This window comes from Saimiri boliviensis, chromosome X (assembly GCF_048565385.1).
Source record: "Saimiri boliviensis isolate mSaiBol1 chromosome X, mSaiBol1.pri, whole genome shotgun sequence".
Classification (NCBI taxonomy): Eukaryota; Metazoa; Chordata; class Mammalia; order Primates; family Cebidae; genus Saimiri; species Saimiri boliviensis.
In genome coordinates this window covers 24,188,486-24,199,767 of record NC_133470.1, presented here as the reverse complement: position 1 = coordinate 24,199,767, position 11,282 = coordinate 24,188,486, and positions in this window count along the sequence as shown.

Sequence of the window (11,282 nt, the reverse complement as noted above, 5' to 3'; positions counted from 1 at the left end):
GTTTTGGTGTCAGGATGATGTTGGTCTCATAGAAAGGGTTAGGGAGAATTCCCTCTTTTTGTGTTGTTTGGAATAGTTTCAACAGGAATGGTACCAGCTTCTTTTTGTATGTCTGATAGAATTTGGCTGTGAACCCATCTAGACCTGGACTTTCTTTGGTTGGTCAGCTATTAATTGCTGCCTCAACTTCAGACCTTGTTATTGGTCTATTCAGGGTTTCAACTTCTTCCTGGCTTAGTCTTGGGAGTGTGCAAGGGTCCAGAAATTTATCCATTTATTCCAGATTTACTGGTTTATGTGCATAGAGCTGTTTGTAGTAATCTCTGATGGTAGTTTGTATTTCTGAGGAATCCGTGGTGATCTCCCCTTTATCATTTTTTATTGCATCTATTCAGTTCTCTCTCTTTTGTTAATATAGCTAGTGGTCCGTCTATTTTGTTGATCTTTTCAAAACACCAGCTCCTGGGTTTATTGATTTTTTGAAGGGATTTTTGTGTCTCTATCTCCTTCAGTTCTGCTCTGATCTTAGTTATTTCTTGTCTCCTGCTAGCTTTTGAGTTTTTTTGATCTTGCTCCTCTAGCTCTTTCAGTTTTGATGATAGGGTGTTGATTTTAGATCTTTCCTTGTTTCTCATGTGAGCATTTATTGCTATAAATTTCCTTCTAGACCCTGCTTTAAATGTGTCCCATAGATTCTGGTACATTGTGTCTTCGTTCTCATTTGTTTCGAAGAACATCTTTATTTCTGCCTTCATTTCATTGTTTACTCAGTAGTCATTCAGGAGCAGGTTGTTCAGTTTCCATGTAGTTGTGTGGTTTTGCATGAGTTTCTTAATCGTGAGTTCTAATTTGATAGCACTGTGGTCTGAGAGACTATTTGTTCTGATTTCTATGCTATTGCATTTGCTGAGGAGTGATTTACTTCCACTTACGTGGTCAATTTTAGAGTATGATGCGGTGCTGAGAAGAATGTGTATTCTGTGGATTTGGGGTGGGGATTTCTGTAGCTATCTATTAGGTCCCCTTGGTCCAGATCTGTGTTCAAGTCCTGAATATCCTTGTTGACTTTCTGTCTCATTGATCTGTCTAATATTGTCAGTGGAGTGTTAAAGTCTCCTACTATTATTGTGCAGGAGTCTATGTCTCTTTGTAGGTCATTAAGAACTTGCTTTACATATCTGGGTGCTCCTTTGTTTGGTGTGTATATATATATGATAGTTACTAAGCTTCATAAGTGAAGGAGAAATAAAATCCTTTGCGGACAAGCAATTGCTGTGAGCTTTCATCACTAGAAGACCTGCCTTACAAGAGCTTCTGAAGGAAGTACTAAACATGGAAAGGAACAACCAGTACTAGCCACTGAGAAAACGTAGCAAATGATAAAGAACAATGATACAATGAAGAAACAATGTCAACTAACAGGCAAAACAACCAGCCAGTAACAAAATGGCAGTATCAAATTCAAACATAACAATATTAATGTTGAATGTAAATGGCCCAAATGCCCCAATCAAAAGAGACAGACTGGTAAACTAGATAAAAAGTCAAGACCCATCAGTGTGCTGTATTAAGGAGACCCATCTCATGTGCAAAGACTCACGTAGACTCAAAATAAAGGGATGGAAGAAGATTTACCAAGCAAATGGAAAGTAAAAAAAAGCAGCGGTAGCAATTCTAGTTTCTGATAAAATGGACTTTAAACCAACACAGTTCCAAAGAGACAAAGAAGGACATTACATATTGGTAAAAGGATCAATGCAACAAGAAGAGCTAACATGCATTGTTTCTTAACTTGTATGCTTGATTTAACTTGAATGACAGGGAAATCCTTTAAGCATTTGATGTGGTAAATTTTTATTGGAAACAGGTGAAAAAAAGAATCAATCGTTCTATGCATATAAGAAATTTACATGAGAGCATGTAGAATGACCATTTGTATTGATTAGTTATTCAAACCAAACTATTAAGAAATTGTAAAATGTGACAAGTCTAGTGCAACTCTTTAAGCGTAATTCAGAAAAAAAGTTAAAGAGAGTTTCCTAGAAAATAAACTTCTGATTTTACTTCACAAATTGAAGGAAGGATGTATGCAATCACGATATTTCTGGAATATACAAGTCAAAAAGTGCCAAACTAGATCATACAAACAGAAATATGGCAATCAAAATTCTTCATAAACAGTTAATGACCTGAATGTGTGTTGTTTGCCTTGAGCACTGTCTAATTCCCAATTTTTATATTCTCCTTTTAGGGGAATCCCTTACCCCAAATTTCATTCCAAGTATTTAAATTGAAATTGAGCAACCTGTCATGCCAGGGATGAGAATGCCTGGGTTACATCAATTAGTCCTCTCCTCTTGAGGAATGGCATATTAACCATTTTAGGTCAGCAGAATGTCTTCTTCTGAGATTTGTAGGAAGAGAAGGTCACTTTGCCCTAGATTTTATAAATTTGGACAAGCTGGATCTAGAGCAGTGTTTCTCAAACACTGCACATGAGAATTGCTAAGGGACCTTGAAAACACTTCTTATCCAGTATTTGATAGGTTGCCTCAAATTATCAGAATCTCAGTGTAAAACCTTGTTTTAGTTATTTTTGATGAATAATCTGGCACTCCATGATTGGGAAAATATGAAAAACCATTTGTTCAAGGATTATCATCCTTACACTTTGGAGGCATTAGAATCCATTCAGGATTTGTTAAATCCTGATTGGTAGGTCCTACTCCACCTTCCAGTTTTGGATTGTGTAGGTCTTCAAAGGAGGGACTAAGAGCCTGCTCCAATTACAATAAGTAAGAACCATGAAAGGTTTTAGTTTGATTAAGGGTTTTCTTTTTTTTAATTTAGTTTTTTTTTGTTGTTGTTGTTTGTTTTTGTTGTTGTTGTTGTTGGAGTAGCTTGTAAAATAACTGAGACCATAAAAGTTAGTGGGCACCAAAGAAGTTGCATTTCTACCAAGATCCTAGGCAATATCCCCACTGCTATTTGGGAATGCCATATTGCGAATCATTGTTCTAGACCACTTTCTTTCCACTGAGCACTTTAGACTGAGTCTGCCTTTTGCTTACAATAGCTAACAATGAGGGATAGATAGAGTAGCAAGAGTTGTATTACATCTTTTTATTTGCCATCTCTTTTTTCAGTTTCACTGATATGATTCAAATTATCTCTCTTCTCTTGAAAAGTAAAATGATAATTAGAATAAGATGACTTTTCATAGGCGTCAGAGCCTATAGGAGAATGAGCTCAGATTTGAACAAAGAAGAACTGGACCCAAGCCCTGTGTTGTTAAAATGGATGAGTTGAAAATTTCAAGCTAGATGGAGGTGCCAGTGCCATGTCCTACTGGGCAGGTGAACTTCTTCAGGGTGAATCAGAGCCCACAGCAGCATGAGGCTACTACTGCTTGGTGGTTCCTTCAGGCCTATCTCTTCACTGCACAGGGAGAAAGTTCCATGCACCCAAAGTGCCTGTAATTTAAGGTGTAGAGAATGAAGGGGAAATGGATCAGATACACCTCTGAAAACCTGCATTGAACTGTATGTTGAAGGTAACATATTCTTTCACATGAGATTTCAGCCACAGACTCCAAAGACCAAATTATAAATGCCATAGATTTAATGTCATATTCTAATGTGAGGTGCTAGATAATATTTCAGAGGCACAGAATCCCAATTGATTCTTTAATGACAGGGAAATCTTTTTAGCATTTGATATGATAAATTTTGATTGGAAACTTCAGTGATAAAAAGAGTCAGTCCTTCTGTGCATACAAGAAATTTACACGAGAGTCTACAGAGTAAGCATTTTTATTGATTTAACAGATAATGAAGCCAGAATAGGTAAGAAATTGCAAAACTGTGACTATTAAAATATAGCTGTTTATCTATAATTCAGAAAAATAGGGAACTTCCTAAAAAAATAAATCTGTTTTTTTCACCAATAAGAATAAAGATGAATGCAACCATGAGAATCCCTGAAACTGTCACAGTGGATAATACTAACAAAAAACATGGCAATAATATTCTTCTCAGTTAATTTATTAATGGGTGTTGGTTGCACTGAACACTGTCAAATTTCCAAATTTCCAGTTGCCCTTTTAGGAAATTCTCACCCCAAATTTTATTCCAAGTATTGAATTGGAGCTGACCACTCCTCATATGCCAGGAATGAGAACACCTGGGCCCCATCAATCAATCCTCTGACTCGTGGGGAAAGTTTTCGTAGTTGGAGTGACATATTATCCTTATGAGGTCAGCAGGAGTTCTTTTCCTGAGATTTCTGGAGAGAGAAGATTGTTTTCCAGTGTGTTTGGAAAATTTGTGTAAGCTGGGCTTAGAGCAGTGTTTCTCAAACTTACTATATCTTAGAATCATTAGGGAGCTTGAAAAGACCTGTTTTCCTGGTGGCACCTCACCTCATATTATTTAGAACTTCTAACAGTAAAAATTTGTTGCAGTTGCTTTTGATGAATCACTTGGGGACTCCATTTTTAAGCAAATATGGAAAACCTTTGGTTCAAGGATGACCGTTCTCACACTTGGGCAGACACTGGGATCCTTGGAAAGAGCTTGTTAAATACAAATTCATTGGTACCACTCCATCCTCCAGTTTAGGGTTCTGTAGGTCTGCAAAAGAGGGGATGAGAATTCTCATCTTTAACAGTTGCACAGGTGATGCTGTTCAGAGACTACCTTTAGGGAAAAACAACTGTACTGTGAGCAAAGTTTGAATATGCCAGTTAGAGCCTGCTCTGATTTTAACAAGTGAGAATCATGAAAGGTTTAGTTTTTTTTTTTAAGGGTTAGCTTTTCATGTAACTGTGACCTTAAAAAGTTCCTTTCTGTGAGTGGGCACCAGAAACATTGCATTTCTACCGAGATTCTAGGCGACATCTCTGCTGCTGCTTAGGGATGACATTTTCTGAACCATTGTTCTAGCCCACTGTATTTCCTTTAAATACTTTAGACTGAGTCTGACCTTTGCTTACAATAGTTAACAATGCGAGCTAAATAGGTTGAGTAGCAGGATTTGTACTAATGCTTTTTATTTTTCACCTCATTTCAGCTTCACTTCAAGTGAATTTATTGAATATTTCCTATCTACTAAAAAAAGGAAATGATGAGAAAATAAAACAACTTCTTAGAGGCCCCAGGGATAACTGCAGACAGAGTTTAGACTGCCACTGAGAAAAGATGGACTCCAAAACCTGTACTCTTAAGTAGGATGAATTAGAAGTTCAAGCCAGATGGAAGAGCCAGCCTCATGTCCTTCCGGGCAGTTGAACCTCTTTTTGAGGGTAAATTGGAACCCAGAGCAGAGTGCAACCACTACTGCTTTCTAGTTATTCCAGGCCTGCCTTTGCACCTCTTAGGGAGATGCACCATGCACCCATAGTGCCTTCAATTGTGGTGTTGAGTGAGGGTGCTGTGGGTCAGACATGTCCTTCAAAACCTGCATTGAGCTAGATGTTGAAAGCAGCATTTTCTGTCACATGAGAGTTCAGTTAGAAACTGAAAAGACCAACTCCATAAATGCCAAGAACTCCTGTATTCTAAGGTGAGGTGTTTGACGATCTTACGGAGACCCTAGAAAAAAATTGGTTCTGCAGATATTGGTGCGTCGCTCAACTGAGTGATGCAAACAAGTTGAGGTGGTAAAAGGAGAAAAGATTATTTTGAGAGAATGTGCATCATGCCCCATGTTTTCTCTAAACTCAGGGGAGAGAGAGATAGCTGTCTGCTTTCTTCCAGCCAGGTGAAAGTGGCCTACAACTTGCTCCCATGAAATCCAGCTATATTGATACCATTTGATATTGGCTTCTTTGAGATATAAAACTCTATATTTCTGAAGTAGGGAATCTATACTCTTAATATAGTTGAAAAATCCCTTCTAACCCTGCTGCTTTGCTTTATTGCTTAAGGTAAATTCCTTGCCGCTGTTCTGCTGTGTGGAAACAAAGTTTTGTTCTCTGATGGCAGGTTGTAGAAGGAGCATGAGCTCAAGAATATCACAGCAGATTTATTTCAGTATGGAAGATGACTTTCTGGTTTATAAGTGAGAACTCCTCCACACGCACTCACTAATTCCCATGTTACTGGAGTTAGGTAAAACAGGGCATACCATTTATCCATGGGCCTGCTGGGGCACTTCAAGGCCAGCATCAGGTTCCATGGATAGTTAGAAGCCCTCCACATAACATAAAAAGGCCTTTCTAATGATCCTTACAGTATATTACAGTAGAAGAACAAAGATGAAAATTAGCCAGGGGAAACAGAGCACAGGGCTGAGTGCAAGAAACTTCAGGGTCAAGCTTCCAGTCATCCTCTTCCAGTGGAGTCACATGTACTGTGTTTAATTCTCCCAGCCAAGTGTGTGAGCACCTGTGCCAAGTGTTGCCAACTAGATAAGCTCTCCTGAGCACTAATCATGTAAGCATTGAAGGTCCACATGATTATCCTTAGCTTGATATCCATATCAAAATGGATATCCAAGACATCCATCTTGATGTCTAACTGACATAATCTCACCACTGCTTCATTCATAGAAAAATAGACATGCATCATAATTCTCATTGTTAATATGAACCATCTAGTGTATCCAAAGCCTCAGATATATGAAGACTTTCCAATCAGAAACATTGCAAAGGTTCAGGGCCTTCCTTTTAGGAGCCAGTGAAGGGTCAGTATTCAACTTTTGAATGGTACAGTCTTTGACCAACTCTGACCTGTTTCATGTTTGTGACAATGAGGTCACAAACATACAGTGAGTTGAAGGAAGTCTTGCATATGGGAGTTCTGCATGCACACTCAATGCTTTTAAAATGATGGGTTTAAGTCACTGCTCTGGAGTTTCAGAAACTTCATTGGTGAAGAGAGAATTTTCTTATATCAAAAATACACTGTAAGTGCTATCTTACATACAACTTTGATAGTTTTCAAATGTTAGTATGCATCATAATCACCTACAAAACTTGTTAAAATAGAGGTTGTTCAAACCCTCCTCTACGTCCAGATTTATTAATTCAATATCTCTGGACTAAGGCCTGGGAATTTGCATTTCTGACTAGTGCATAGGTGATGTTGATGCTACTGGTTTGGGGAACACATTTTGAGAACCACTGAGTGAGCATCTAGGGCTCTCCCAAGGCAGATTATCTGAGAATTAAACCAACAAATTTCCTTATTTATTTTTATTTGTATAAATTTAGGGGGTATAAGTACAGCTTTGATACATGGATTTATTGCACAGTAGTAACATCTAGGCTTTTAGTGTAACCATCACTGAATAGTGTACAGTGTACCCCTTAAATAACTTCTCAACTTTCACATACTTCCCACCTTCCCACCTTTCCAAGGCTCCAGTGTCTATTATTCCACACTTTCTGTGAAATAATGGCTTTCTGTTTCTGAGTTATTTCACTTAAGATAACACCCTGCAGTCCATTCATGTTACTGTAAAACATCTGATTTCATTTTTTATGGCTGAATACTATTCTATTGTTCATATATGCTACATTTTCTTTATACCGTCATCCATTGATGGACATTTAGGTGAGATCATGTTTTTGCTATGGTGAATAGTGATGTAATAAGCATAATGAGTGCAGGTATATTTTTGATATAATAATTTATTTTCCTTTGGGTAGAAACCCACACATTTAAATTGGGTACTTAAAGATTCTTTTTAAAAAATGTGTACATAGAGATTCTTGATGACCTGCTTTCAGTTTCTGGAGTCACGAAAGAAAGAACAGCCGGAAACTCACCATGTGTATTTTATTTTATTTTATATTTAAATTAAGTTTAATTAAATTCTGCCTTCCTTTGGGTACTTTCACTTGAAATTCAGTTATTTTACATAATTTAACATTTAAGTAATTCAATTTGAAATGAAAACATTGAAAGGAAACAGGCTTTTAAGGGAAAAATAAAATACATGTATTTGTACATGAAATTAGAATTACCATTAAATTAATAAATTTATCATACAAGCAAAATCATATAAAAACTCTACAATTAGTTTTAACTCTCCAGTCATTAGGAAATGCTATAATTTTGATTGTTTAGAAAAAAATCTTGGAAATATATAGTTTGGCAGCAATTTTCAGAAAGATTCAAAATATTGCAGAAGATAATCCGTCTTTCAAGAATAAGTCTTAATCATATGATTAGTTTCTGAAAGTCAATGTGTATTAATAATGCATATGCAAACTTATAAAATGTGTTAAAAATATAGGGTAAAATTATATTTGTAATCTAAAATATTTCACAAAGAAAATATACCAGAAATACAATTTGAAAAGAAAACAGACAAATACATACATATATATACTCTATTTTTTATCACAGAAAAATATTTTTAAGTATATTAATATTCAGAAAATGTTTTTCATTTTCAGATACTAATATTGGACATGAACCTTGTTCTCATAGCCATTTTGTTATGCCTTTATATTTAGTCATTGGTTTTATAGAACTTGATAATTTGACAAAGTAAGATTTTGCAAATTGGTCTTTCAGTTCATTACTTGTTTCGAAAATTCAGTTTCAGCACTTTGGTTTTTAGGAAGTTGCTTTAAACAGGGACTCTAGTGGACTTCATTAGTTTTAACTGCTCAGAACCTCTGGCATTGTTTTGTTAATTTGCAGGGCACTTCTTTTTGGGGATTTGCCCTTCCAGCAGTCTTAACTGATGAGGTTTATGTGAAGATAATTTCATCACTAGCTCCACTGTGACTGTATAAGAGTGCCATATTCAGATACCTGATTCATTGATATGTCAATCTCTATTTTTTAAAAATATTTTGAATGGGAACTCTATCAACATAGTAGAAATATCTCTTCTAAATCTACTACCTTGCTTTCTTTTAGCAGTTTAGTTCCTTGATGCTCCTTGGATTTGAGGAAATTCCAATATTTCCTTTGGAGTCAAATGGTTACTGCTTAATTTTCCCAGCAGGGATATATTAAAAAAACACATGCTTGTTTCAAGTGAGGATAATCCCATCAGTAATTCTGCTTTAGCTGCATAAAGAAAGCTGATCAAAAACATGCCTGGTGGATTTATTGTTACGGCATTTGTTGATATGTAACCTATTTTTATATATTTGGAGTATTTTCTTCTATAAATGTGTTGAAATATTTCCTAAGTCTCCTGCTTTGCATTATTCTAGCAGGTTGTTCCGTTGTTACTGTCCTGATCAGTGGCATATCTGATGTCATTCTTCTAAATGCTATGTTGAAGTCAAAGTAAGAGAGGCCAAAACTTTCTGGTGTCACGGGCTTGGTAACTAAACAGGTCTTTGTTTTGGGTTGTAGATGACTATCTTGAAAATGCAGGCAAGGGCTCTTCTCACAATCAAGCAACAAATCCATTATGAGTTGATTAAAGAGCGCTTTTGGCATTTTTGGAAATCTTCTAAACCCACCAGATTTCTGAAAAAAATCTTGTAATCTACTGTTTTTGGAGTTTTCTACTTTATATAGCTCAACATAATCTCAGCTGATAGGATACTTAATATAAGTAACACTTACATGAATTACCCAGGTGGTTTTCTGACTTTATATCAGTCATAACCTACTGTAGTCATACACAAAGAAATGATGTTTCAGCCAATGATAAACCACATGTACAAGGGTGGTCCCAGAAGATTATAATGAAACATATATAAAAACCTAATATATGACACTTGATATTGGCAGTACAGATCAAGTAGGGGAAATGATTGATATTCAGTAAGGGTGCTGGGGCATTTGGCTTTCCTTATGAAAAAAATATATATTTTTTATATATATATATGTATATATATAGATAATCTATGTTTGTGAAGTTTGTGTACATTCTATGATGCAAACAAGGATGAAACCACCTAATGATGCATTTCCCAGAATGTGTCCCCATCATTAAGCAATACATAATTGTATTTACATTGGTAAATTTTCTTTTGTTGTGAAACCAAATGCACAAATGATAAAAAGAAATGGGGCTGGGTGTGGTGGCTTACCCCTGTAATCCCAGCACTTTGGGAGGCTCAGGTGGGTGTATCATGAGGTCAGGAGATTGAGACCATTCTGGCTAACACAGTGAAACCCTGTCACTACTAAAAATACACACACACACACACAAAAAAAAAAGGAAAAAAAAAAAAAAAAAAAGAAAGAAATTAGCCAGGTGTGATGGCATGCACCTGTAGTCCCTGCTATTCGGGGAGGCTGAGGCAGGAGAATCACTTGAACCTGGGAGGTGGAGGTTCCAGTGAGCTGCGATCATGCCACTGCACTCCAGCCTGGGTGACAGAGTGAGACTCTGTCTCAAACAAACAAAAAAAAAAAGGAAAGATATGGATAAAATGGATAAATTGGACTTCATAAAATTAAAACTATTTGTCTCAATGACACCGTCAAGAAAATAAACAGATGTCTCACAAGCTGAAAGAAAATGTTTACAATATCCCACACTTTTGAACTTTCATTTTATTTAGTTATAGAAGCCTGTTGAACCCAGGAAGTTATAGACTAGCTTATGTCCCCCCAAAATTCGTATATTGAAGCCCTAATCCTCAGTGTGACTGTATTCGGAGATAAGATCTTTAAGGGGGTCAATAAGGTTAAATGAGGTCATAATGGTGGGGCCCCTAATCCCATAGGACTGGTGGCCATGGAAGAAGAGACACCAGGAGTTTCTCTTTCTCTACCTGTGTGCACAAAAGAAAGACTAAATGAGGACACAGGAGGTGACTTTCTACAAACCAGGACCAGAGGCTTCACCAGGAACCAACCCTGCCAGCACCTTGATTTTGGATTTCTAGCCTCCAAAACTGTGAAGAAATACTTTTCTGTTGTTTAAACCACCCAGTCTGTGGTATTTTGTTATGGCGGCCTGAGCAGACTACTCAGGATATAGGTAAGCCAGAAATGGAAAGACATCAATGATAGCCCACCCCAACACTAGACACATAATTAATGGATCTTTAAAATTCATGTGAACTCTTCCTTCTAATCAATAGTCTCTATGAACTTTGCTCCATCATGCTAATATTTCCACAATAAAGGCCACCTTTGCCTTTCATTTGCATTTCTAAGGCACATTCAAGTCTGCTGTTCTACATTGATCTTATCTGCTACCCCAACAACCAGATCCTCATACTGTAGTTTCAATAATCAATTTAAATTGAAAATCTGATTACATTAATACTCTGCTTCAAAGTCTTTATCGACTCATCAAGTTTATTATTATGTTTATTATCTGCCTTTTCTTAACTCCCTAAATATATCTGC